The sequence below is a fragment of the Myxocyprinus asiaticus genome, chromosome 31 (genome assembly GCF_019703515.2).
Source record: "Myxocyprinus asiaticus isolate MX2 ecotype Aquarium Trade chromosome 31, UBuf_Myxa_2, whole genome shotgun sequence".
NCBI lineage: Eukaryota > Metazoa > Chordata > Actinopteri > Cypriniformes > Catostomidae > Myxocyprinus > Myxocyprinus asiaticus.
In genome coordinates, this window is record NC_059374.1 from 2,006,491 (window position 1) to 2,033,165 (window position 26,675).

The 26,675-nt window shown below is 44.2% G+C and overlaps 4 non-coding genes across 4 annotated transcripts; all 4 read left to right on the plus strand.

The window, feature by feature from the left end:
* The first annotated feature begins 2,691 nt into the window (after nt 1-2,691).
* On the plus strand, nt 2,692-2,804 carry trnal-caa (transfer RNA leucine (anticodon CAA)). The gene is made up of 2 exons: nt 2,692-2,729; nt 2,759-2,804. It is a non-coding gene; the product is annotated as a tRNA-Leu (tRNA).
* Nucleotides 2,805-3,295: 491 nt separating this feature from the next.
* On the plus strand, nt 3,296-3,408 carry trnal-caa (transfer RNA leucine (anticodon CAA)). The gene is made up of 2 exons: nt 3,296-3,333; nt 3,363-3,408. It is a non-coding gene; the product is annotated as a tRNA-Leu (tRNA).
* Nucleotides 3,409-5,355: 1,947 nt separating this feature from the next.
* trnal-caa (transfer RNA leucine (anticodon CAA)) lies at nt 5,356-5,468 on the plus strand. Its single transcript has 2 exons — nt 5,356-5,393; nt 5,423-5,468. It is a non-coding gene; the product is annotated as a tRNA-Leu (tRNA).
* Nucleotides 5,469-5,726: 258 nt separating this feature from the next.
* Nucleotides 5,727-5,839, plus strand: trnal-caa (transfer RNA leucine (anticodon CAA)). The gene is made up of 2 exons: nt 5,727-5,764; nt 5,794-5,839. It is a non-coding gene; the product is annotated as a tRNA-Leu (tRNA).
* Nucleotides 5,840-26,675: the final 20,836 nt, after the last annotated feature.

Genomic DNA, 26,675 nt, shown 5'->3' on the forward strand with positions numbered 1-26,675 from the left:
ATTCAGTCTGTCCTCTGCACTTCAATAACTGTCTGGTTTGGTTCAGCTGCCAAATCGGGCCTCAGAAAACAACAAAAGACAGTTTGGACTGTTTATTGGTTCTCCCCATCCCATCCTTCAAGAACTGTACACATCCAGAGTGAGGAAAAGGGCTGGAAAAATCACTCTGGACACCACTCACCCAGCCCACTACCTCTTTGAACTGTTGCCTTCTGGCCAGTGCTACAGAGCACTGAGCACCAGAACAGCCAGGCACAGGAACAGCTTTTTCCATCCACATCTCATGAACAGTTAAAACAGCCCCATTGAGCAATAATTATGTGCAATAACAAGCTTATTCGTTTATATTTATTTAACCTATCCTACCTCTTCTGCACACTACATTCCTTTGCACTGTATATAACAGATTGTATTTGTATATACATATATTTTTTGTGTATTTTATATAAACTTTATATTCTGTTCACTTCTTTTTATTCTTTATTCTATTTTTTATTATTTCTGTCTTGTTGTTGTATTGTTTGTGCACTGGAAGCTTCTGTCACCAAGTCAAATTCCTTGTATGTGTAAGCATACTTGGCAATAAAGCTCATTCTGATTCTGATTCTGAAATAAGGTCTGACTCCAAAAGGACACCAAAATTCCTTAATTAATTTTTTGTCTTAAGACCCCTGGAGTCAAGGTATGTGTTCACCTTGGGAATTTTGCCTTTGTTGCCAAATGAAAAGAACTCTGTCTTGTCGTTGTTTAACTGACGGAAGTTTCGGCACATCCGAATGTTAATTTCAAAATGGTTTAGATCCCGTTTAGACCTTTATTTAGGGCTGACCACATGTGAATTTAAAGACAGTAATGGTTACAATTACCATAGCCCTCTTTCCTTCAGTCAATCACCATTTAAGACTCTTAAGAAGAGTCTCGGGGCCTGGTTGCACCGTCAGAATGGCCGAGTGGTATATGGTGCCAGACTCAAGGGTTTTTATCCTACTAATGTAATGAGGATTCTATTGTCCAAATGGGAGCATTGGTTTAAATCCCACTTCTGTCAACAAGCTTTTAATAAGTGGCATAAATTTACAGGCAGTCATGGTTACAGTTATCAAAGCACTCGTTCCTTCTGTCAATATCCATTGGCAGCGTAGATTTAGATGAGTCTCTGGAAGTGTTTGCCCATGCTGAGCACCAGGCACCAGACTCAAAGGACTTTGAACCTTCTCTTGTCAAGAGAATTCTGGTCTCCAAATGGAGTTGTTGGTTCAAATCCTTTTTCTGACAGGAAGCTTTTTTCAAGTGGCAAGAATTTAAAGGCAGTCATGATTATAGTTACCAACACACTTTTTCCTCTGTCAATCTTCATTGATAATTTTGATTAAAAAAAAGTGTCTTAGGGATTGTTTGCATCATCAGTATGGCTAAGGTGCCAGATTCAAGGGTCTTTAAATATTCTCACATAATGAGAAATCTGGTCTCCAAATGGAGGCGTTGGTTCAAATCCCACTTCTGACAGGAAGATTTTACCAAGTGGTATGCATTTAAATGCAGTACTCTTTACAGTTTCAAGTATACTTTCTTCTGCCAATCTCCAGTGAAAGAGTAGATCAAGAAAAGCCTGCTCTTGTTTGCACTGTCAGAATGGCAGAGTGTTCTGAAGTGCCAGACTCAAGGATCTATAAACATTCTCATTTAAAGAGTGTTCTGGTCTACAAATGGATTTGTGTTTGAAATCTAACTTCTGACAAGGCAATTTTACCATGTGGTATGAATTTAAATGCAGTAATGTTTACAGTTTCAAGTATACTTTCTTTTGCCAATCTCCAGTGATAGAGTAGATCAAGAAAAGTCTGCACTTGTTTGCTCTGGCCGAGTGCTCTGAAGCACTTGGCCATTCTGACAGTGGGAACTGGGGCAGACTATTCTTGATTTACTCTATCACTGGAGATTGACAGAAGAAAGTGTTTCAGTGATTGTAAACATTACTGTATTTAAATTCATACCACTTGGTTAAATTGACTTGTCAGAAGTGGGATTTGAACTGCGTGGGTTCAAATCCCACTTCTGACAAGTCAGTTTTACCAAGTGGTATGAATTTAAATGCAGTAATGTTTACAGTTTCAAGTATACTCTCTTCTGCCAATCCTTCTCACGTAAAGAGTATTCTGGTCTTCAAATGGAGGCGTGGGATCAAATCCCACTTCTGACAAGGTAATTTTACCAAGTGGTATGAATATAAATGCAGTAATGTTTACAATAAACAAAATGATTTCTTCTGTCAATCTCCAGTGATAGAGTAAATCAAGAAAAGTCTGCATTTGTTTTCACTGTCAGAATGACTGAGTGGTTTAAGGCACCAGACTCAAGGCTCTTTGAACCTTCTCATGTAAAGGGTGTTCTGATTTCCAAATGGATGTGTGTTTGAAGTTCAACTTCTAACAAGGCAATTTTACCAAGTGGCATGAATTTAAATGCAATAATGTTTACAGTTTCAAGTATACTCTCTTCTGCCAATCCTTCTCACGTAAAGAGTCTTCTGGTCTCCAAATGGAGGCGTGGGTTCAAATCCCAGTTCTGACAAGTCAATGTTACCACGTGGTATGAATTTAAATGCAGTAATGTTTACAATAAACAAAATGCTTTCTTCTTTCAATCTCCAGTGATAGAGTAAATCAAGAAAAGTCTGCATTTGTTTTCACTGTCAGAATGGCCGAGAGGTCTAAGGCGCCAGACTCAAGGCTGTTTGAACATTCTCAAGTAACAAGTGTTCTGGTCTCCAAATGGAGGCGTGGGTTCAAATCCCACTTCTGATACATACCTTTTACCAAGTGGTATGCTATCAGAATGGCCAAGTGCTCTGAAGCACCAGACTCAAGGCTGTTTGAACCTTCTCAAGTAAAGAGTGTTCTGGTCTCCAAATGGAGGCGTGGGTTCAAATCCCACTTCTGACAAGTCAATTTTACCAAGTGGTATGAATTTAAATGCAGTAATGTTTACAATAAACAAAATTCTCTCTTCTGTCAATCTCCAGTGATACAGTAAATCAAGAAAAGTCTGCATTTGTTTTCACTGTCAGAATGGCTGAGAGGTCTAAAGCACCAAACTCAAGGCTGTTTGAACCTTCTCAAGTAAAGAGTGTTCTGGTCTCCAAATGGAGGTGTGGGTTCAAATCAAACTTCTGACAAGTCAATTTTACCACGTGGTATGAATTTAAATGCAGTAATGTTTACAATAAACAAAATGCTTTCTTCTGTCAATCTCCAGTGATAGAGTAAATCAAGAAAAGTCTGCATTTGTTTTCACTGTCAGAATGACCGAGTGGTCTAAGGCGCCAGACTCAAGGCTGTTTGAACCTTCTCAAGTAAAGAGTGTTCTGGTCTCCAAATGGAGGCGTGGGTTCAAATCCCACTTCTGACAAGTCAATTTTACCAAATGGTATGAATTTAAATGCAGTAATGTTTACAATAAACAAAATGCTTTCGTCTTTCAATCTCCAGTGATAGAGTAAATCAAGAAAAGTCTGCCTTTGTTTTCACTGTCAGAATGGCTGAGAGGTCTAAAGCACCAAACTCAAGGCTGTTTGAACCTTCTCAAGTAAAGAGCATTCTGGTCTCCAAATGGAGGTGTGGGTTCAAATCCAACTTCTGACCAATACATTTTACCAAGTGGTATTCTGTCAGAATGGCCAAGTGCTCTGAAGCACCAGACTCAAGGCTGTTTGAATCTTCTCAAGTAAAGAGTGTTCTGGTTTCCAAATGGATGTGTGTTTGTAGTTCAACTTCTGACAAGGCAGTTTTACCAAGTGGCATGAATTTAAATGCAGTAATGTGTACAGTTTCAAGTATACTTTCTTCTGCCAATCCTTCTCACATAAAGAGTATTCTGGTCTTCAAATGGAGGCGCGGGATCAAATCCCACTTCTGACAAGTCAATTTTACCAAATGGTATGAATTTAAATGCAGTAATGTTTACAATGACCAAAACAATTTCTTCTGTCAATCTCCAGTGATAGATTAAATAAAGAAAAGTCTGCTCTTGTTGGCAACTTCAGAATGACTGAGTGGTTTAAGGCACCAGATTCAAGGCTCTTTGAACCTTCTCATGTAAAGAGTGTTCTGATTTCCAAATGGATGTGTGTTTGAAGTTCAACTTCTGACAAGGCAATTTTACCAAGTGGCATGAATTTAAATGCAGTAATGTTTAGAAGTTGGATTTGAACCCACACCTCCAAAACACATTCTTTTGTCAGTGTCCAGTAATAGATTAAATACAGAGAAGTCTGCCCTTTTGGCACTGTCAGAATGGCTGAGTTCTCTGAAACGCCCGACTCAAGACTCTTTGAACCTTCTCACGTAAAGTGTATACTGGTCTTCAAATGGGGGCGTGGGATCAAATCCCACTTCTGACAAGTCAGTTTTACCAAGTGGTATGAATTTAAATGCAGTACTGTTTACAATTTCAAGTATACTTTCTTCTGTCAATATCCAGTGATAGATTAAATAAAGAAAAGTCTGCATTTGTTTTTGCTGTCAGAATGGCCGAGAGGTCTAAAGCGCCAAACTCAAGGCTGTTTGAACCTTCTCAAGAAAAGAGTGTTCTGGTTTCCAAATGGATGTGTGTTTGTAGTTCAACTTCTGACAAGGCAATTTTACCAAGTGGCATGAATTTAAATGCAGTAATGTGTACAGTTTCAAGTATACTTTCTTCTGCCAATCCTTCTCACATAAAGAGTATTCTGGTCTTCAAATGGAGGCGTGGGATCAAATCCCACTTCTGACAAGTAAATTTTTTCAAATGGTATGAATTTAAATGCAGTAATGTTTACAATAAACAAAATGCTTTCTTCTTTCAATCTCCAGTGATAGAGTAAATCAAGAAAAGTCTGCATTTGTTTTCACTGTCAGAATGGCCGAGAGGTCTAAAGCGCCCAACTCAAGGCTGTTTGAAACTTCTCAAGTAACGAGTGTTCTGGTCTCCAAATGGAGGCGTGGGTTCAAATCCAACTTCTGACAAGACAATTTTACCAAATGGTATGAATTTAAATGCAGTAATGTTTACAATAAACAAAATGCTTTCTTCTTTCAATCTCCAGTGATAGAGTAAATCAAGAAAAGTCTGCATTTGTTTTCACTGTCAGAATGGCCGAGAGGTCTAAGGGCCAGACTCAAGACTGTTTGAACCTTCTCAAATATCGAGTGTTCTGGTCTCCAAATGGAGGCGTGGGTTCAAATCCCACTTCTGACAAGACAGTTTTACCAAATGGTATGAATTTAAATGCAGTAATGTTTACAATAAACAAAATCCTTTCTTCTTTCAATCTCCAGTGATAGAGTAAATCAAGAAAAGTCTGCGTTTGTTTTCACTGTCAGAATGGCCGAGAGGTCTAAGGCGCCAGACTCAAGGCTGTTTGAACCTTCTCAAATAACAAGTGTTCTGGTCTCCAAATGGAGGCATGGGTTCAAATCCCACTTCTGACAAATACCTTTTACCAAGTGGTATGCTATCAGAATGGCCAAGTGCTCTGAAGCACCAGACTCAAGGCTGTTTGAACCTTCTCAAGTAAAGAGTGTTCTGGTCTCCAAATGGAGGCGTGGGTTCAAATCCCACTTCTGACAAGACAATTTTACCAAATGGTATGAATTTAAATGCAGTAATGTTTACAATAAACAAAATCCTTTCTTCTTTCAATCTCCAGTGATAGAGTAAATCAAGAAAAGTCTGCATTTGTTTTCACTGTCAGAATGGCCGAGAGGTCTAAGGCGCCAGACTCAAGGCTGTTTGAACCTTCTCAAATAACGAGTGTTCTGGTCTCCAAATGGAGGCGTGGGTTCAAATCCCACTTCTGACAAATACCTTTTACCAAGTGGTATGCTATCAGAATGGCCAAGTGCTCTGAAGCACCAGACTCAAGGCTGTTTGAACCTTCTCAAGTAAAGAGTGTTCTGGTCTCCAAATGGAGGCGTGGGTTCAAATCCCACTTCTGACAAGTCAATTTTACCAAGTGGTATGAATTTAAATGCAGTAATGTTTACAATAAACAAAATTCTCTCTTCTGTCAATCTCCAGTGATACAGTAAATCAAGAAAAGTCTGCATTTGTTTTCACTGTCAGAATGGCCGAGAGGTCTAAAGCGCCAAACTCAAGGCTGTTTGAACCTTCTCAAGTAAAGAGCGTTCTGGTCTCCAAATGGAGGTGTGGGTTCAAATCCAACTTCTGACCAATACATTTTACCAAGTGGTATGCTGTCAGAATGGCCAAGTGCTCTGAAGCACCAGACTCAAGGCTGTTTGAATCTTCTCAAGAAAAGAGTGTTCTGGTTTCCAAATGGATGTGTGTTTGTAGTTCAACTTCTGACAAGGCAGTTTTACCAAGTGGTATGAATTTAAATGCAGTAATGTGTACAGTTTCAAGTATACTTTCTTCTGCCAATCCTTCTCACATAAAGAGTATTCTGGTCTTCAAATGGAGGCGTGGGATCAAATCCCACTTCTGACAAGTCAATTTTACCAAATGGTATGAATTTAAATGCAGTAATGTTTACAATAAACAGAATTCTCTCTTCTGTCAATCTCCAGTGATACAGTAAATCAAGAAAAGTCTTCATTTGTTTTTGCTGTCAGAATGGCCGAGAGGTCTAAAGCACCAAACTCAAGGCTGTTTGAAACTTCTCAAGTAACGAGTGTTCTGGTCTCCAAATGGAGAAAAGTCTGCTCTTGTTGGCAACTTCAGAATGACTGAGTGGTTTAAGGCACCAGACTCAAGGCTCTTTGAACCTTCTCATGTAAAGAGTGTTCTGATTTCCAAATGGATGTGTGTTTGAATTTCAACTTCTGACAAGGCATTTTTACCAAGTGGCATGAATTTAAATGCAGTAATGTTTACAATTACCAAAACACATTCTTTTGTCAGTGTCCAGTAATAGATTAAATACAGAAAAGTCTGCCCTTTTTACACTGTCAGAATGACAGAGTTCTCTGAAACGCCCGACTCAAGACTCTTTGAACCTTCTCACGTAAAGTGTATACTGGTCTTCAAATGGGGGCGTGGGATCAAATCCCACTTCTGACAAGTCAGTTTTACCAAGTGGTATGAATTTAAATGCAGTAATGTTTACAAGTACCAAAATTCTTTCTTCTGTCAATCTCCAGTGATAGAGTTAATCAAGAAACTTCTGCTTTTGTTCACACTGTCAGAAAGGCCGAGTGCTCTGAAGCGCCAGACTCAAGACTCTTTGAACCTTGTCACATAAAGTGTACACTGGTCTTCAAATAGAGGTGTGGGATCAAATCCCACTTCTGACAAGGCAATTTTACCAAGTGGTATGGATTTAAATGCAGTAATGTTTACAATTACCAAAAGTTTGTTCTATGTCTTCAGACTGTTAGAGAACATGAAACTATTTGAGAGGTCCATTTCCATCTCTCTACAGGGCCTTATCCTATATTTCCTCTAGTGTCAAAACATGAGACTCAAGATTACCTTATATCAGTACCATATGTGATCACATATTCCATTTTGAGGGGCCTCCTTTACACAGGCTTCTACACACACACAGTAAAATCCATGCTTAACCATTAGAAATAATAGTAGACAAAAATGGTTATATTTACATTGATTATACTTGATTTAACTTGATAAAAAATATTCCACAATATATGGAAAAAAATATATATTCTGATATATTTTGATGTTTTTCAAATATCAAAGAGATGATGCAACAAACATAGAACAGGATGCATTACTTCTGCACTAAATATTACATAAACTACACATGTATTTCCTCAGGTACTTTATGAGTCTAAATAGATGCTCAACTTACACAATTTCAAATCAAATCAATCAAATCAAATCACATTTATTGTCACACAGCCATATACACAAGTGCAATGTTGTGTGAAATTCTTGGGTGCAGTTCCGATCAACATAGCAGTCGTGACAGTGATGAGACATATACCAATTTACAATAACATCAAATTAACACAACACAATTTAAAGTCTAATATACACATAATTACACATAACACAATATACAAATAATAACATACACTGTACAGTATACAATACGCACAATACGCATAAATATATATATTTATATATTTTTTATCCTGTCTGTCTTTCTATGTTCCATTCGAAGAAGTAGTTTATAGCGCGAATTTGCTGTCGCAAACTGGCTGCTCCTGCACTTTAAAAAATGTGAAACAGCTCTCTATGACTGCTCATATTTTCTCTTATCTAAACTTTCCACACGGAAAGCAGTACCAGCTGCCTCCGTGAATGGGCACTGTACCGGCTTCATGCCATTAGAATTAAATTTTATTTGAAAGCGAAAGAAACGAAGATTAACTATTCAATCCAACCTCCATTTCAACCCCCAGCATTTTTAATCAGGTTCTGCCGCACAGGTGATGCCTGTCAGCCTCATTACCACGCCACAGATTTTTTAGGGGGCGTTCTTTATTCAGCGATTGTTCCTCATCTTCTAACATGAATATCACGATTGTTTCTCCCTCCAAAGTGCCCTTCGGAGCATGATTTATTTCATTCTGAACACAGGGGCATCATGCAACATAGAACTCCCTTCAATTGACCGATTCTAATGACAAATTATTTTCAAACCAACGCAGACATTTTAACAAAGCTCACTGCTGCGCAGCACTGGCTCTGATCATTCCACAGCACACTGCAGTTATACACGGACTCTGTCCGAACAGACACGAGCCAAATTCGGCTCTGCAAGAGGCAGATCATGTGCCGCATTCCAACTCATTCATAATCATTCTGCAACGTGTCTCGCTTCCTCTCAGCATTATTGACATATATTGATGTATATTGTACAGCAGGGGGCAGTCATACTCCTAAGGAACGAATGACCAGAACTGTATCCTTCAGTAATGGTTGTAAGTCCATTTCTCCTGCATATCTGCATGCAGTACAGAGCCAAAGCTCTTATTTCTCAGATCATTTTATGCTGTTATTTTCACTTTGTTTATTAAGATGTACTGTATTTCCCAGCACATATCTCCTGCATTTCTGTATGCAGTGCAGAGCTGCAACTCAATGCATTCCTAGATAATTCACACCTACTGCTATGCAATGCATTTCCTATGCAAGAAGTATATTGTACTACAGGTAACAGTTACACTCCTAAAGAGCGAATGGCCTAAAGTGAATCCTTCAATGATGATTGCAAGTCCATGCATATCTGTTTGCAGTACAGAGCCAAAGCTCTTATTTCTCAGATCATTTTATGCTATTTTTTCACATTGTTTATGAAGATGTACTACATTTTTTCTAAAGTTTCACCTAAATATGATTATTTTGTCTTTTCTACAGCAACGCCTGAAATTGTGCCTTCCACAGGGTCTCACCAATATTACTTTCAGCAGGTCTCTGTGAGAGCCCATTTAAATTCCTGTCACTGGATTGTATGCAGGTTTACCTCTCACTTTCTCTATCTAGGTGTCTCTCCAAGACTTCACCATTACCTACGAGGAGCCAAAGATGGCAATAATTTTAGTTAAGAAAGCACAACTGCGGTGCTTCTGCCTTCGGCTCAAAACATCCCTAAGCAGCACAAATGTGCTGTCCACATGTCACAACTGCGGCATCTTTTGGGTCATGCAACAAACCCCCACGACACAAAGCAGCACAAACGTGCTGCACAGGTGCCGCAACTGCAGTGTCCTTCGACCATGCAAAAAATAAATAAACTCCCACCACACCACAAAGCAGCGCAAACGTGCTGTACAGGTGCCGCAACTGCGGTGTCCTTCGGACCATGTGAAAAACTCCCACCACACTGCAAAGCAGCGCAAACGTGCTGTACAGGTGCCGCAACTGCGGTGTCCTTCAGACCATGCGACAAACTTTCACCACACCGCAAATCAGCACAAATGTGTTTTTTCCAGGTGCCGCAACTGCGGAACCTTTCAAGCCCTGCCACTAAATCTCCCACAGCACCGCAATCATGTTTCCTGTTTCCTCTTATGTTTCCTCTTATTAAGACTCGAGGGGCACAGCTCAAATGTATACCCATCAAACCGCTATTCAGAAAGGTTCTTTACTCTGCGCCACCCACTATTCGAATTCAGTGTGGGCCCTCCCGTTCAAACGCTATGCAGGCTTTCCCATCAAATTGCAGTGTGGGATCTCCCATTCAAATGCAGTGTGAACCTCAGCGCATTGGTTGCAGGCTCTCCCGTTCGAATCGCAGTGTGGGCCCTCCTGTTCGACCGCAATGCAGGCTCTACCGTTCGAATCACAGGGTGGGCTCTCCCATTCGAATGCAGTGTGATATTTACGTCATTCATTCCATGGTCTCTCCCATCCGAAACACAGTATGAGCTCTCCTGTTCGAGTGTAGTGGTGGTGCAGTAATCTTAAGAGCCTTTTAGCTTTTCTCGTTAACCGTGGCATTGGCATTTCCTTTGCTCATGGTCTAAATAAGCCCAACACACAATATGGTGTGCCTAAATGTGATAAACTATGTGTGCCCTATTTGATACTGCAGCCACAGTACCCCACCAGATAATGTGCTGAAGCACCCGCCCACGCATGATACTGCCACAGCATTGTCCGCATACTCTCAGTTATGCCACAGCATCTCCCCTTTCGCATTTTGATACTGCCGCAGCAGTGCCCTGCCATGACAAACATAATAAAGTTGTATTCTTAACTAACCTTTCGCTTCCCTCAAAGCTGCATATAAACGTAATTGACACGTTTTCCATAACTAACCTTCTGCTTCCCTTACAGATGTATATAAAGGTACATATTCCTAACTAATATTTGTTCCCCCATACAGGTAAGTACAAACTAACCTTTGCTTCCCTTACAGGTGTTGATGATTCTAATGAAGTTTTTGTGCCCTACTCGATACCACAGCAACAGTGCCCCACCCATACCAATTGTGCGTACACAGTTGTTAATATTTTCTCCACAGGTGCTTTCAATGTCTAAGTTCCATACTTTCATAGAAGTGCATCTACAGCAATGGAAACACTGCAGCGCTCCCACAGGAGCTCCTTCACTATGCCCCCAAATACTCAATCCACTGCCGCTGCAGTGCTTTAAACTCTGCTCCCACAGAAGGCCCACTTTACTCTACTGCCGCAGCAGCTTTTTTACCATGCTTCCGCCTTTCTTTTCTTCGCTTCTCAGCAGCTGCAGCTAGCATTACAGGAGATAGCGGTCACCACCTCCTCTTCTCAAAGCACCATATTTCCCTATCTATGGGTAGTCTATCGAGTGAGGCAACCCCCGCAAACAAGCCCCGTTCCTCTCGTTCTCACTTTCCCCGTTCGATTGCTTGCTGGGCTTACCCGTTCGAATGCCGTGAGCGCTCTCTCTCTCTATAGAGCAGTCTCCCGTTCTAATCACAGTGTGAGCCCTCCCTTTCGAATGCAGCATGACCAACTAGTGCCCACTTTCCCTGTTCGTCTGCTTGCTGGGCTTACCCGTTCGAATGCCGTGAGCGCTCTCTCTCTATAGAGCAGTCTCCCATTCTAATCACAGTGTGAGCCCTCCCTTTCGAATGCAGCATGACCAACTAGTGCCCACTTTCCCTGTTTGTCTGCTTGCTGGGCTTACCCGTTCGAATGCCGTGAGCGCTCTCTCTCTATAGAGCAGTCTCCCGTTCTAATCACAGTGTGAGCCCTCCCTTTCGAATGCAGCATGATCAACTAGTGCCCACTTTCCCTGTTTGTCTGCTTGCTGGGCTTACCCGTTCGAATGCCGTGAGCATTCTCTCTTTATAGAGCAGTCTCCCGTTCGAATCGTAGTGTGAGCCCTCCCTTTTGAACACAGTGTGAGCCAACTCTCATTCTCACTTCCCCGTTCAACTGCTTGCTGGGCTTACCCATTCAAATGCCATGAGCTAAACCTCTCTCTCTTGGAACAGTCTCCCGTTTGAATCGCAGTGTGAGCCCTCCCTTTTGAACGCAGCACGAGCTAACTCTCATTTTCACCTTCCCTGTTCGCATACCGTGAGCCCACCCACTTCTACAACAAGTGGTGGTCTCTCGTTCAAATCGCAGCATAGCCCTCTCGACCAGCAATCGTACAAGAATGCACCTTCAAACAGATGCTGAAAACACTCCCTCTGTACACATTTTTGGGGGAAAACAATTCAGAAGCATCCGCCAAGCCAATTTACCAAATAGAATTGTTGCTGGCTTGCTGTCCTAAATACTTCCTGCCATAGTCATGGTACTGTTATTTCATCTTAACGCCTTTTTCGGGGTAATCAGGACTCGAGTAGAGTCTCGAGCTCTGAGCCCTCCAGTATACAGACAGCAAGCCAAATACGTTTACTGTTTCAACACAAGATTACATTAACATATAAACTACTGAAAAACAGTAATGTTTACCATTTCCAAAACACTTTCAATTTACAATTTCAAGCCCACTAGTTTTTGGGTTTACCGAGTGGCATGAATTTAAATCCAGTACTTTTACAATTTCAAGAATGCTTACAATTAAACTCTGCACTCGGTTACACTGTCAGAACATCTAAGCCACCAGACTCTAGAGTGTTTGAACCTTCTCATGTAAGGCTTATTGTGGTCTCCAAATGGAGGTGTGGGTTCAAATCCCACTTCAGACAGGGTGTTTTACCAAGTGGCATGAATTTAAATGCAGTACTGTTTACAATTTCAGGTTCTGTCAATCTCCAATGATAGTGTAGATCAAGAAAAGTCTGAACTTTTTGGCACCAGCAGAGTGGTCTAAGGCGCAAGACACATGGCTCTTTGAACCTGACTCAAGACTCAAGAGTCTTTGAACCGTCTCACCATCTTTGAACCTTCTCACGTAAAGAGAATTCTGGTCTCCAAATGGGGTTGTGGTTTCAAATCCTACTTCAGAGTTGGGGGTTTTAAGAGAAGTCTGCACTTGGTTGCACTGTCAGAATGGCCACGTGGTCTAAAGTGCCAGACTCAAGGGTCTTTGAACATTCTCATGTAAAGAGTATTCTGGTCTACAAATGGATGTGCGTTTGAAATCCCACTTCTGACAGGACAATTTTACCAAGTGGCATGAATTTAAATGCAGTACTGTTTACAATTTCAAGTACACTTTCTTCTGTCAACCTCCAATGTTAGAGTAGATCAAGAAAAGTCTGAGCTTGTTGGCATCATTAGAATGACAGAGTGGTCTAAAGTGTCAAACTCAGGAGTCTTTGAACCTTTTCATGTAAAAAGTGTACTGGTCTCCAAATGGAGTTGTGGGTTCAAATCCCACTTCTGACATGATGATTCCCACTTTTGACAGGGAGCCTTTATCAAATAGCATGAATTTGAATGCAGTTTTATTTACTATTACCAATACACTTTCTTCTTCTGTCAATCTCCAATGATAGCGTTGATCAAGAAGAGTCTTTGGGAAGGAGTCACGTGACGCCATGCAAGGATTGGATGTGTGAACATTGAGCTCTGCGCACTTTGCTAGTTTTAACACTTTTAATGATATAAACCGGTGAGATTCGATACACTCTGTTCCATAACTGTTCTAGGAGGACAATATGTCAAAGAATTCAAAATCCTCAGGCTCTGGAGACATTAAAAGACACTTACGTGCTCAAGCTGACACTACCGATTGGGCCGTGAGCCTGGAAGTCGATTTGGTCGGAGAGATGCGAGAGATGCTTGTCGGCAATGCTGACGAAGGTTATTGCTGACTTGGAGGATCTTGCTGTGATACGTTGATCAATCACTGCCATGGAGGCGAAGTTCTCTGAGGTGGTTACAAGAGTGGGGGATGTCGAGAAACAGATCGATTATCTGGAGTCATCAGAGAGGGAATTATCTGCTAATCTGCTAGCGACCAAGGTGGATTTGGAGCGTGTCTGGGAGAAGTTGGAGAACATGGAGAACCGTAGCTGGTGGAATAACATCCGTATTGTGAGGCTGAAGAGGGTCAGGATATAGTGAAATTCCTGGATGGGCTCCTTCCGAATGTGCTTGACATAACAGGCCATAAGCTGGAAATCGAGTGAGCTCACAGGGTTCCGGCTCAGAGATCCGCGGAGGAGACAGGCCCCGATCAATTCTGGCCAAATTTTTCAGATCATCCGATAAAGATCTTGTGTTACGCGAGGCGAGGAGTAAATGAAGGCTTTCTTGGAAAAACCACAACATTTTTGTACTGGTTCTACCTAGCGGCTGGAGTTTATTTTGTAGAGTAACACACTTTCAGGACAGCTTTATGGATGAATTTACATGCTCTTTGTACTTATTCATCCTATTGGCTGGAGTTTGTTTTGTGGAGTATTTCTTGCAAAACATTGGAGTGATTAAGTCATGTCACAGCCAAGTGGACCGGCTCACTGAAGAGCTGCTTGACTCTTTGGGGAATCGGTGTGCTATTCTTGTGCTGGTTCTGCCTAAAGGCTGGAATTTATTTTGTAGAGTATCTCACCTTCAGGACAGTTTTATGGATGAATCTACATGCTTTTTGTGTTTATTCCACCTATTGGCTGGAGTTTTAGATTATCTTTTGCTGTGTAATTCTGTCTAACAAATTTGTATAGAAACACCAGACTTGAGTAATCCAACGGAAAAGTTGGCGTGGGGGTTCTCGTAGGTGTACATGAACTGTTTCAATTTGGAGGGATGGACAGCGCGCAGGGTTAATGCGCACTTTTATTTTTCTGTTTGTTTGGTTCTGGGGGATGTTCGGGGTTTGATGGATGCACTAATGTTGGAATGTGGTCTTTAAAATCTTGTTTTTGACACACAATCTATTTTTTCTTATATGTCAGATATTAATATGAGTGGATTGTCTCTCTCCACATGGAATGTGAATGGGTTGGGGCACCCCATAAAAAGAAAGAAGGTTATTTATTTTCTTAAACGTAAGAAATATGATATAGTGTTTCTTCAAGAAATTTATCTTTTTCTGCAGGAAGCTGAAAAATTTGGGAGGATATGGGGTGGGCATGCTTTCTTCAGTGCTGGCTCGAGTAAGAGCAGGGAAGTCATTACGCTGATAAGTAAACATCTACAATTCAAATGTCTCAAACAGATTAAAGATAAATTAGGAACAGTCATTATTGTTTTAGATGAAATTCAGGGGCAAAGTCTTATTTTGGCTAATATTTATGCACCTAACGTTGATGATCAGGGCTTTTTTATAGATCTTGAAGGGATGCTGCAAGCCGCTGGCACCCCTTATGATATAATACTGGGAGGAGACTTTAATCTTTTCATGGATTCAGTCCTTGATCATAGTGAAGCAAAAGTGTGTAAGCCCCCTAGAGCAACACTGACGCGTCACAGGATGTGTAAAAATCTTGGTCTTACAGATATTTGGAGACTTTTGAACCCATCTGGGAGGGACTATACATTTTTTACAGGAAGCATTTATGAAGTGGTATGAATTTAAATACAGTAATATTTACAATTACCAAAACACCTTCTTCTGACAATCTCCAATGATAGCGTTGATCAAGAAGAGTCTTTGTGCTTGGTTCCACCATCTGAATGTGTGAGTGGTCTAAGGCAACAGTCTCAAGGGTCTTTGAACCTTTTCATGTAAAGAGCATTCTGGTCTCCAAATGGAGGCATGTGTTCAAATTCCACTTCTGACAGGACAATTTTACCAAGTGGCATGGATTTAAATACAGTAATGTTTACAATTACCAAAGCCCTCTTTACTTCTGTCAATCTCCAATGATAGCATTGATAAGAAGAGACTTTGGGCTTGGTTGCAGCATCAGATTGGCCAACTGATCTAATGCTCCATACTCAAGGGTCTTTGAAAATTCTCATGTAAAGAGTTTTCTGGTCTCCAAATGGAGGTGTGGGTTCAAACAACTTCTGACAGGAAGCTTTTACCATGTGGCATGAATTTAAATGAAGTAATGGTTAAAATTACCAAAGCCCTCTTTTCTTCTGTTAATCTTCATTGATAGCGTTGTTTAAGAAAAGTCTCTCGGCTTGGTTACACCGCCTGAGTGGTCTATGGCACCAGACTCAAGGGTCTTTGAACCTTCTCATATAAAGAGTATTCTGGTCTCCAAATGGAGGCATGGGTTCAAATCCCACTTCTGACTGGAAGCTTTTACCAAGTGGCATGAATTTAAATGCAGTAATATTTACAAATACCAAAACACTGTCTTCTTCTGTCAATCTCAAATGATAGAGTTGATCAAGAAATGTCTTTAGGCTTGGCTGCACAGTCAGATTGGATGAGTGGTCTAAGGCACCATACTCAAGGTTCTTTGAACCTTCTCATGTAATGAGTTTTCTGGTCACCATGAAGAGGCATGTGTTCAAATCCCACTTTTGACAGGAAGCTTTTACCAAGTGGCATACAATTTAAATGCAGTAATATTTACAATTACCAAAGCACTTTCTTCTTCTGTCAATCTCCAATGATAGCGTTGATTAAGAAGAGTCTTTGGGCTTGGTTGCACTGATGGTTGGGCATTTTGTGATGGAAGGTGATAGAGGAAAAAAAAATGTGTTACTTCCTGCCATTTAGTGGTATAAAATAAGACTATTTCAGTGTTTTCCTTATAATTTTTTTTCAGCAGCAGTGCTGTTGTGCACGCATCCACAAGCCTACAACGGCAGACTCCTATTAACGTGTGTTGGTCGAAAAATAGCTTAAAACATGGGTGTCAAACTCAATTTCAGCCTGGGACACATCAGGGTTTATTTGTGCCCTCAAAGGGCCTGTTGAAAATGTGGCCCCAGCACCTGCTTTGGTAGCACCCATACAATTACCAATAATATTACGTTATGTGCATTGAAATGCACGTTGGACAGTACAGCATTGATTTTGAGGTTGGGATTTAGATGAAAATTATGATATGAACAACAGTAACATCTGTGGGAAAAAATGAACACCTAATTTTTATATGGCTAAATTATTAAATATTCTGACAGTGTCAATAAGTTGTGTCTTCTTTACAGATTCCTTTCATCAGGCTCCTACTGATTAAACTACAGTCATGTCTTGGAATTTCTAAAGGCAAATCAGAGAGCATTACAAAAGAACACATTTTATACAGATGGAAAATCTTGGTCCATAATTATGAAAATGCACCATAGCTCTTTTATAATATCCATAGTTTTAACAATGATATCTGTTATAGTTCATGGTAACCATAGGTAAAACCATGCATGGCTCTTCAATACCATGGTTAGTAAATATGGTTTCTATATAAAGAACTATGGCATTTTTGTAATGATAAAACAGCAGTCTGAATACAGACTTTTTTTTTCTGCCACAACTACCATAGTTAATACAGTACAGTTAGTGTTACTACAGTAAATCCATAGTACATTTTTGTAAGTGTTGTCGATTTGATAATTGAAAAGCATTCTAATTTATGTTTTCTCCTGTTTTTCTTTGTCAGTGCCATTTAGAATGTGGGGGCTGTTTGTTTTAAACTAGTTTCATCACCGAGACATAAGAGTTTTGCTGCAGACAATTCGGTACCGCATTCAAACAGGTTTCACAAACTCCAGCATACATCTCACTGGTTCACAAGTGCATTTAAAAAAGTCTGTGCAGTTGAGGCCAGTCCACGAAAAAAACGAACCTGTTCTGCCCTCGTGCTGCTTTACCCATGTTTGAGCCGTGTTGATAATTGACCCATGTAGTGCTGTTTCATTCCGCTTTTGAAGCAAGCAAAATGCACTCCAAAACATACAGATGACAGGGGAAGGCTCATTAATATTCACGAGAAAAGTGCTAACTGATTGTTTAGTGAAATGTTGTGATCCCCTGCCATCCTACGTTTCAGATACATATGAAGGTGGTGCCACGGATGGCCGCCTCGGTGTGGAGCTCTCCAATTCTTTTGTTGTTTTTCTTTTGTTGACCACTCACAGGTGAAGCAAATAATAAAGTTGATAATCTCCTAACAAGGCCACATGTCAAGGTCTGGTTAGATTAGATGGTAAGCGAACAATCAGTTCTCATAGTCAATGTGTTGAAAGCAGGAGAAATGGTCAAGCGTAAAGACCAGAACGACTTTGACAAGGGCCAAATTGTTATGGCCAGATGACTGGGTCAGAGCATCTCTGAAACAGCAAGGCTTGTGGGGTGCTCCCGCTCAGCAGTGGTGAGTACCTACTGACAATGGTCTGAGGAGGAACAAACCACAAACCAGGCTTATCAATGCGCAAGGGCAACAAAGTCTATCCCATCTGGTCCAATCCGACAGAAAGTCTACTGTGGCACAAGTGACAGAACATTTTAATGATGTTTATGGGAGGAATGTGTCACAACACGCAGAGCATCGCACCCTGCTGTGGATGGGGCTGTGTAGTCGCAAACCGCTCAGAGTGCCTATAATGACTCCTGTCCACCGTCAAATGTGCCTACAATGGGCACGTGAGCGTTGGAACTGGACCTTGGAGCAGTGGAAGCCTGCTCCGATGAGTCCCATTTGCTTTTACATCACGTGGACAGCCAGGTGCATGTATGCCATTTACCTGGGGAAGTGATGGCACCAGGATGCACTGTGTGAAGACGACAAGCGGAGGGAGTGTAGTGTTCTGGGCAATGTTCTGATGGGAAACCCTGGGTCCGGCCATTCGTGTGGACGTCAATTTGATATGTGTCACCTACCTAAACATCGTTGCAGACCAGGTACACCCCTTCATGGCAATGGTATTCCCTGATGGCAGTGGCCTCTTTCAGCAGGATAATGTGCCCTCCCACACTGCACACATTGTTTGGGAATGGTTTGAGGAACATGATGAAGAGTTCAAGGTATTGCCCTGGCCTCCAAATTCCCCAGATCTCAATCCATTTGGGCATCTGTGGGATGTGCTGGACCAACAAGTCCAATCCATGGTGGCTGCACCTTGCAGCTTACAGGACTTGAAGGATCTGCTGCTAATGTCTTGGTGCCACATACCACAGGACACCTTCAGGGGTCTTGTAGAGTCCATGCCTTGGTGGATTGGTGGCAAAATGCGGAGGACCAACAACATATTAGGCAAGTTGTCATAATGTTTTGGCTCATCAGTGTATATATATATATATATATATACGAAGTCTCGCCTGAGTTCTGATTATTCTCAGAAGCGACTGCTCTTCCGAGAGCTCTCCCACGCGATTCATCTGCTAAATCAATAGTGTTTTCCCCAGCGGGACTGTTGAAACATCTCTCTGTCCAGAAAGACACCTGCAAGATGAGAGCTGCCGCTCTGATGGCATGAGCATAAATGGGTCATGACCTCACGACTGTGTCTTCCAAACACATTCCACCTAAAATAGGGTTCCGTTAAAAATACCCTCCTGCGGCAAGCAGATAAGGGTGCTCTTCTCTCCAGTGCCATTATGAGCTGTCTTTGAGGAGTGTTGATGGTTCACATCAGTTCCTGACTCAGTGCTGCAGAGAAACACAAGCCGCTTATTAGACGTGATAACCAGAGGTGACAGATACCAATTTTTCTGAGATCTCTGCACCATGTGTTGAACGTATAACACATACGGTATATTAATTTACTGTGTTTCTGCAACTTCAGGGTCTTTTATCACTGTGGATTTCTAGAAAGTAAAGTCTCATTGAAACATGTTTCACACTCTCACTAGTTGATTTAATTTGTCTTCTAACAATGTCATTTTTGTCATGAAAATTCCCACCACAGTGTCGTTTCCAGCACATCTCAAACTCTGTATTGTGTTCAACCCTTTAAGCTTGGATGGGCGGGCCCACGAGAAAAAAAATGTTATTGTCAAAATATTAATAACTAAAGTCTTAACCAACACAAAATATGTACAGTTTTAAAGCTTATAAGCTCTACTTTCTAATGCATGCAGGCATTACTACCAAAACTGAACAAGTGCTTTAAAATTTGCAGACAAATCAGAAGTGTTCCGATAATTTATTAATCATTATGCACTGTTTATATTATTGCAATCGGCAAAAGCAACAAACTAATTTACAAATAGCCATGTGTCATATGTTGTTGGAAATCTCTCAAAGAGTAGAATACAACCAGCCTATTTATTTTACTCACAGACAAAAATATAGTGAGTAATTACTAAGTATATGTCAGAGCTCGACATTAACGCTTGTCCGGGACAAGTGGATTTTTGAAGGGGCAAGTGAAAGAGAATGTTTCTTGCCCGACCGGACAAGCAGACTGATTAAAATGTCAATAACAAAAAACTAACTAGCTATATTTGTGATTGCCTAGGGCTGTGTCACTTATTAGAAAGTTAATATTCTTATTCTGCTGTTGAAAATAATCCAGAGCACGTACTTTTATAATTTGCTAACAATTTAGTAACAGCTGCACCTTGTTTGATTGACAGGCAGCGTATGTGTGTGTGCTGAACATGCGTGTGTGTTCAGAAAATGCTCACGATAATGCGCACCTGAACGGTCAAATACATTTAAAAATTCTGCCAAAATTCCCGTCTTGGTGAGGTATTCATGTAAACACAGAGAGTGATGTCTAAAGTGTATGTAAACATTGGAGAAAAAAGCAGATTTGTATTAAAATGTCAGACTTGTAAGTATAAATGTAAACTAATAGACCTGCTGCTGTCTAGACTTTCATTATAATAATCAAACAACCCTAATGAGAAAACGTCATGGTTACTAGTGTAACCTCCATTCCCTGATGGAGGGAACAAGATGTTGTGTCGATGTAGTGACACTAGGGGTCACTCTTGGGAGCCCGAGACACCTCTGGTCTTTGATAAAAGGCCAATGAAAATCGGCGTGTGGTATTTGCATGCCACTCCCCCGGACATATGGGTATAAAAAGGAGCTGGTATGCAACCACTCATTCAGGTTTTATGCTAAGGAGCCGATATAAGGTCCGGCCATTTCAGCAGGTAGTTCAGCGTTGTGGCAGGAGGGACACAATGTCTCATTCCCTCCATCAGGGAATGGAGGTTACACAAGTAACCAATACGTTCCCTATCTGTCACTCACTCGACGTTGTGTCGATGTACTGACGCTAGGGGTCCCTATACGAAACGCCACAATTGGCTGAACTGTGTTACATGAACTGGCGGTGTGTGGTGGGCAGACTACTGTGTGCCTCATAGCCAGCACACCAGGTTGACATGTAACCTACCCCAACATAGTTATGAGTGTCGAACGGCCCTTTGGGGACAAGTTGACTACCCAAAAGATAACAGATAACCCAGTCATGGCCTCTTTTTTCCCACTCCCTAAAAAAGAAGGGGGATTATCCGACTGGGCCACCAGGTCTAGTCGGGGGGTGTCCCTCCCAAGGGGAAGACACCGCGGAGACCACACCTCGCCCAAAGAGAGGGGGGGATATTTAAGTGGAAAAATACGTCACATGGTCTTTCCGACCATGTGGAGAGTCTTCAAGGTAGATCCTACCCAACAGGGGAGGAGTTAATACAAACATGGAGACTGGGGCAGAGGGGCTCTGCCCTAGGAAGACGCAGTTTGCCAACAGGGAAACGAAATAGCGGAAGGTATATATCGCATGGGGTTAGCCTTACAGGGAACCGCCACATTTGGAGCACCTACCCCAGAACAGGACTCTTAGTTAGCACATGTACTGGGCCGGCAGCGAGTCTCTCTGAAAACTCGACTGCCACAGGGCTCGGAGGAAGTCAACCAAGGAACAAAGCTTGTGAACACTACTGGGAATTAATGGCACATGTCTTCAGCTCAAAAGGAGGTGGAAGGCACTATGTGCAAGCGATACACCCGGCCGGCTATCCCGGGCTTATCCGCTTGTATTACATGCCACTACCTGGGATGAAACCGGTTCCACCCGGAGGCTGTAGAACCTTGCAAAGATGTTGGGTGTTGCCCAGCCTGCTGCTCTGACACCCCTGGTAGAATGGGCTTGTAGCCCTACCAGGGGCGGCACGTCCTGGGCGTGATATGCCATAGTTATTGCTTCAATGAGCCAGTGGGCAATCCTCTGCTTGGAGACAGCGCTTCCTTTCTGCTAGCACCAGAGCAGACAAAGAGGTGCTCAGAGATCCTAAAGCTCTGCGTGCGATCCCAATAGATGCGTAAACACGCACCAGACAAAGCAACGACAGGGCTGGGTCTGCCTCCTCCTGAGGCAGCGCTTGCAGGTTCACCACCTGGTCCCTAAAAGGGGTCGTGGGAACCTTGGGCACATAGCCTGGTCGGGGTCTCAGGATCACGTGAGAGTAGCCCGGACCGAACTCCAGGCACGTTTCGCTGACAGAGAACGCTTGCAGGTCTCCTACCCTCTTGATGGAAGTGAGCGCAGTCAGGAGGGCAGACTTCAAGGAGAGTGCCTTAAGCTTGGCTGACTGCAAAGGCTCAAAGGGGGCTCTCTGTTGACCCTGAAGGACTGGGTGGGCCAGTAGGGTGCTACCAGGATGATCTGCTCCTCGTCCTCCCTGACCTTGCACAGGGTCTATGCAAGTAGGCTCACTGGGAGAAAACACATATTTGCGAATGCCAGGGGGCCAGCTGTGTGCCAGCACATTTATGCCGAAGGGGGCCTCGGTCAGGGTGTACCAGAGCGGGCAATGGGGAGGATTCTTGGGAGGTGAACAGGTGCACCTGTGCCTGTCCGAATCGACTCCAAATCAGCTGGATCACCTGAGAGTGGAGTCTCCACTCTCCCCTGAGGGTAACCTGTTGTGACAGCGTGTCCGCTGTAGTGTTGAGGTTGCAGAGGATGTGAATGGCTCGCAGCGACTTGAAGTGCTGCTGACTCCAGAGGAGGAGACAGCGGGCGAGTTGTGACATACAACGAAAGCGCAGACTGCCTTGCAGTTGACATATGCTACCGTTGCCATGTTGTCTGTCTGAACTAACACATGCTTGCCCTGGATCAACAGCCGAAACCTCCGCAGGGCGAGCAGAATTGCCAACAACTCAAGGCAATTGATGTGCCAATGCAGTCGTGGGCTCATCCACAAGCCGGCGGCTGTGTGCCCATTGAAAACAGCACCCCAGCCCGTTTTGGAGGCGTCCGTCATGACCACGACGTGCCTGGAGACCAGTTCTAACATCTGCCCGTAGAAACGAGAGGTTGGTCCAAGGGCTGAAAAGACGGTGACAGACCGGCATGATGACCACGCAATGTGTCCCACGGCGCCATGCCCATCTTGGGACTCGAGTCTGAAGCCAGCGCTGAAGCGGTCTCATATGCATCAACCCACGCAGGGTGGCCACCGCTGAGGATGCCATATGCCCCAGGAGCCTCTGAAAAAGTTTCAGTGGAACCGCTGTTTTTTGTTTGAATGTCTTCAAACAGACCATCACTGACTGGGCGTGCTCATTCGTGAGGCGCGCTGTCAAAGAAACCGAGTCCAACTCCAAACCGAGAAAAGAGATGCTCTGAACCGGGAGGAGCTTGCTATTTTCCCGGTTGACCCGCAGCCCTAGTCGGCTGAGGTGTGAGAGCACCAAGTCCTTGTGTGCGTACAACATGTCCTAAGAGTGAGCTAAGATTAGCCAGTCATCGAGATAGTTGAGAATGCGAATGCCCACCTCCCTTAGCGGGGCAAGGGCTGCCTCTGTGACCTTCGTGAAGATGCGAGGAGACAGGGACAAGCCGAAAGGTAGGACCTTGTACTGATACGCCTGACCCTCGAATGCAAACTGCAGGAAGGGTCTGTGTTGAGGAAGGATCCAATCTTGATGCCGGAAGCTCGCCAGAATGCGATTTTGCGTCCGCATCTTGAACGGGAATCTGTGTAAAGCCCAGTTCAGTACTCACAGGTCCAAGATTGGCCGCAACCCACCGCCATTTTTCGGTACGATGAAGTAAGGGCTGTAAAATCCCTTCTTCATCTCGGCTGGAGGGACAGGTTCTATCGCGCCCTTCCGTAGGAGGGTAGCGATCTCCGTGCAAGGTAGCAGCATTTTCGTCCTTCACCAAGGTGAAGTGGACACCACTGAACCTGGGCGGACACCCGGTGAACTGAATCGCGTAGCCGAGTCGGATGGTCCGGACCAGCCATCGCGACGGATTGGAAAGCGCAAGCCACACTTCCAAGTTCCGCGCAAGGGGGACCAAAGGGACAACGTCGTCAGACGTACCGGCAGGTGGGGCCTCGCGGCGGGGCGGAGCTTGAGGTGCCACACCATGTCGTGGCCGTGCTGAGTCTAAGGACATCAAAGCACTTACCTGGCTCCTTGTGACCACCCCCGGAACAGCCTGGGACAGGGAGGAAGAGGCCTGTCCTCGTGACCCGTGGAGACTGTCACATCGGGGGCGGATTTGTGCCACAGCTGGGTGCTCAGGGGTGGGAGACCAATGCTGGATTGCCAAACCTGCCAAATAGAGTGGTGGACGGTGGTCATGATGACGGCCATGCACACTGGATACGTGACCCAGGGAACAAGGAAACTGCTCTTGCTGAACTCTTGAGTACTGCAGCCATTTGGGCATTCAGTGCAATTAAATGCAAAAGGTAACAAAAAGATGGAGAGGTCTGCTTACCAGCTCCAGAGCAGCAGGTTTTGTCGTCCCTGGGTTGCCCGTCTCAAGGGCACTTTGAAGCCGTTCACGGGTTCTGGGCGGCCGTGAGACGGATGGCGTCTGCATCCTGCGGTGGGCTCCACACTGGGGCCGGGCCGAAGGGGCGGGCTGCGGCGGAGCCGGTGCAGTCACCGCAAGGGGACGCCCTTGGCGACGAGTAGACGGGGTGCGGGATCTTGAGCCGCGCTGGGGCAGGATATGCTGGATAGCCTCCATCTACTGCTCCACCGTTGAGAACTGCTAGGCAAAGTCCTTGACAGTGTCGCCGAATAGGCCAGCCTGGGAGATGGGGGCAGCAAGGAATCATGTCCTGTCAGCCTCACCCATCTCGACCAGGTTGAGCCAAAGGTGGCGCTCCTGGACTACTAATGTGGACATCGTCTGCCCGAGAGACCACACCGTGACCTCCATCGCTCGGAGAGTGAGGACGGTCGCCGAGCGCAGTTCCTGCATCAATCCCGGGGCGGAACAACCCTCATGCAGTTCCTTTAGCGCCTTGGCGGACTTGCAGGAGAGCCATGGCGTGCAGGGCGGAGGTGGCTTGTCCAGCGGCACCGTAGGCCTTGGCCGTCAGAGATGACGTAAACCTACAGGCCTTGGACGGGGGCTTTGGGCACCCGCGCCAGGTGGCGGCAAATAGGTGCACCGCGAGCGTCTTTATCCACCGGGGGATTGCCGAATAGCCCTTGCCTGCCCCACCATCGAGGGTAGTGAGGCAGGGAAGCTGAAAAGATCGGGACCGGGCAGTAAAAAGTGCCTCCCACGAACTTGTCAGCTCTTCATGCACTTCCGGGAAGAAAGGAACGGGGGCGGAGCGTGGCTTTGAGCGGTGCCACGAGCCCAGGAACCAATCATCGAGCCACGAGGGTTCAGGGAAGAGCAGAGGGTTCCACTCTAGCCGACGCTCGCGGCTGCCCGGGAAAGCATGTCGTCATCTCCGTTTCAGCCTGTGACTGGGCAATCGTCCCCGAAGGGAGGAGCCCAGCTGAGGCTTCCACGTCCGAATGGACGAGCCCGCTCTCCGATGCTGCGCTCGAGAGCTCATCACTTTCGCGGGCTCCGAATAAGAGGTTGAACTCGCCGTGAGACGAGCAGGCGGACTCATCTGGAAGCCCGATAGGGGCAGACGAGCGTGCTGGGGAATGGGAGGTCTGCGGGGGGATACCTGGCGGAGGCGGTCCCATTGGGGTCCCCAAATCACCCCCAGTGATAGCCGCGCTGGCCTCATACCCGTGGGTAAAAGGGCCGAGGCGGGGAGCCTCTGGGGTGGCTTGCTTTCTTACCAAGGCGAGCCGCGACCGCATCGTTGCCATGGACACGTCCTCGCAATTAGAACATGGCCATCCACGAACGCTGTCTCCGAGTGAGCAGTGCCCAGACACGAAAGACAGCGATCGTGACCATCAGAAGGCAAGAGATAACGAGCGCAACCAGGAATAACACACAATCGGAAAGGCATCTTTAAAAAGACACGTCTTTAAAAAGATGTTCTGTGTGTGCCTGGCTCTTTTAGAGAAATATGCTCTTTTAGAGAAATATACTCTTATTTCTGCCGAAGAGCCCAGGGGCATTCTCAGCATTGCACCAGTGCAGAGGGGGGAGAAGCTGCTGAAATGCACCGTCAGATCCAGCAGAGGTGAATGAACAGTCGTGGGAATTCAGCTCAGTAAGCATGACCGTTCGGCTCCGAAGAGAAAATCTGAATGAGTGGTTGCATACCAGCTCCTTTTATACCCGTATGTCCGGGGGAGTGGCATGCAAATACCACTCGCCAATTTTCATTGGCCTTTTATCAAAGACCAGAGGTGTCTCGGGCTCCCAAGAGTGACCCCTACTGTCACTACATCGACACAACGTCGAGTGAGTGACAGATAGGGAACATCCTGGTTACTTGCGTAAGCTCCGTTCCCTGATGGAGGGAACGAGACGTTGTGTCCCTCCTACCACAATGCTGAACTACCCACTGAAATTGCCGGACCTTTTTTCGGCTCCTCAGCATAAAACCTGAATGAGTGGTTGCATACCAGCTCCTTTTATACCCGTATGTCCGGAGGAGTGGCATGCAAATACCACTCGCCAATTTTCATTGGCCCTTTATCAAAGACCAGAGGTGTCTCGGGCTCCCACGAGTGACCCCTAGTGTTACTACATGTGACATTCCATCAGGGAACGAAGGTTACCCAAGTAACCAGGAAGTTTCTTTTTTTTAAAGAACCACACTTTTACAAGAATGTTACTACTGTATATATC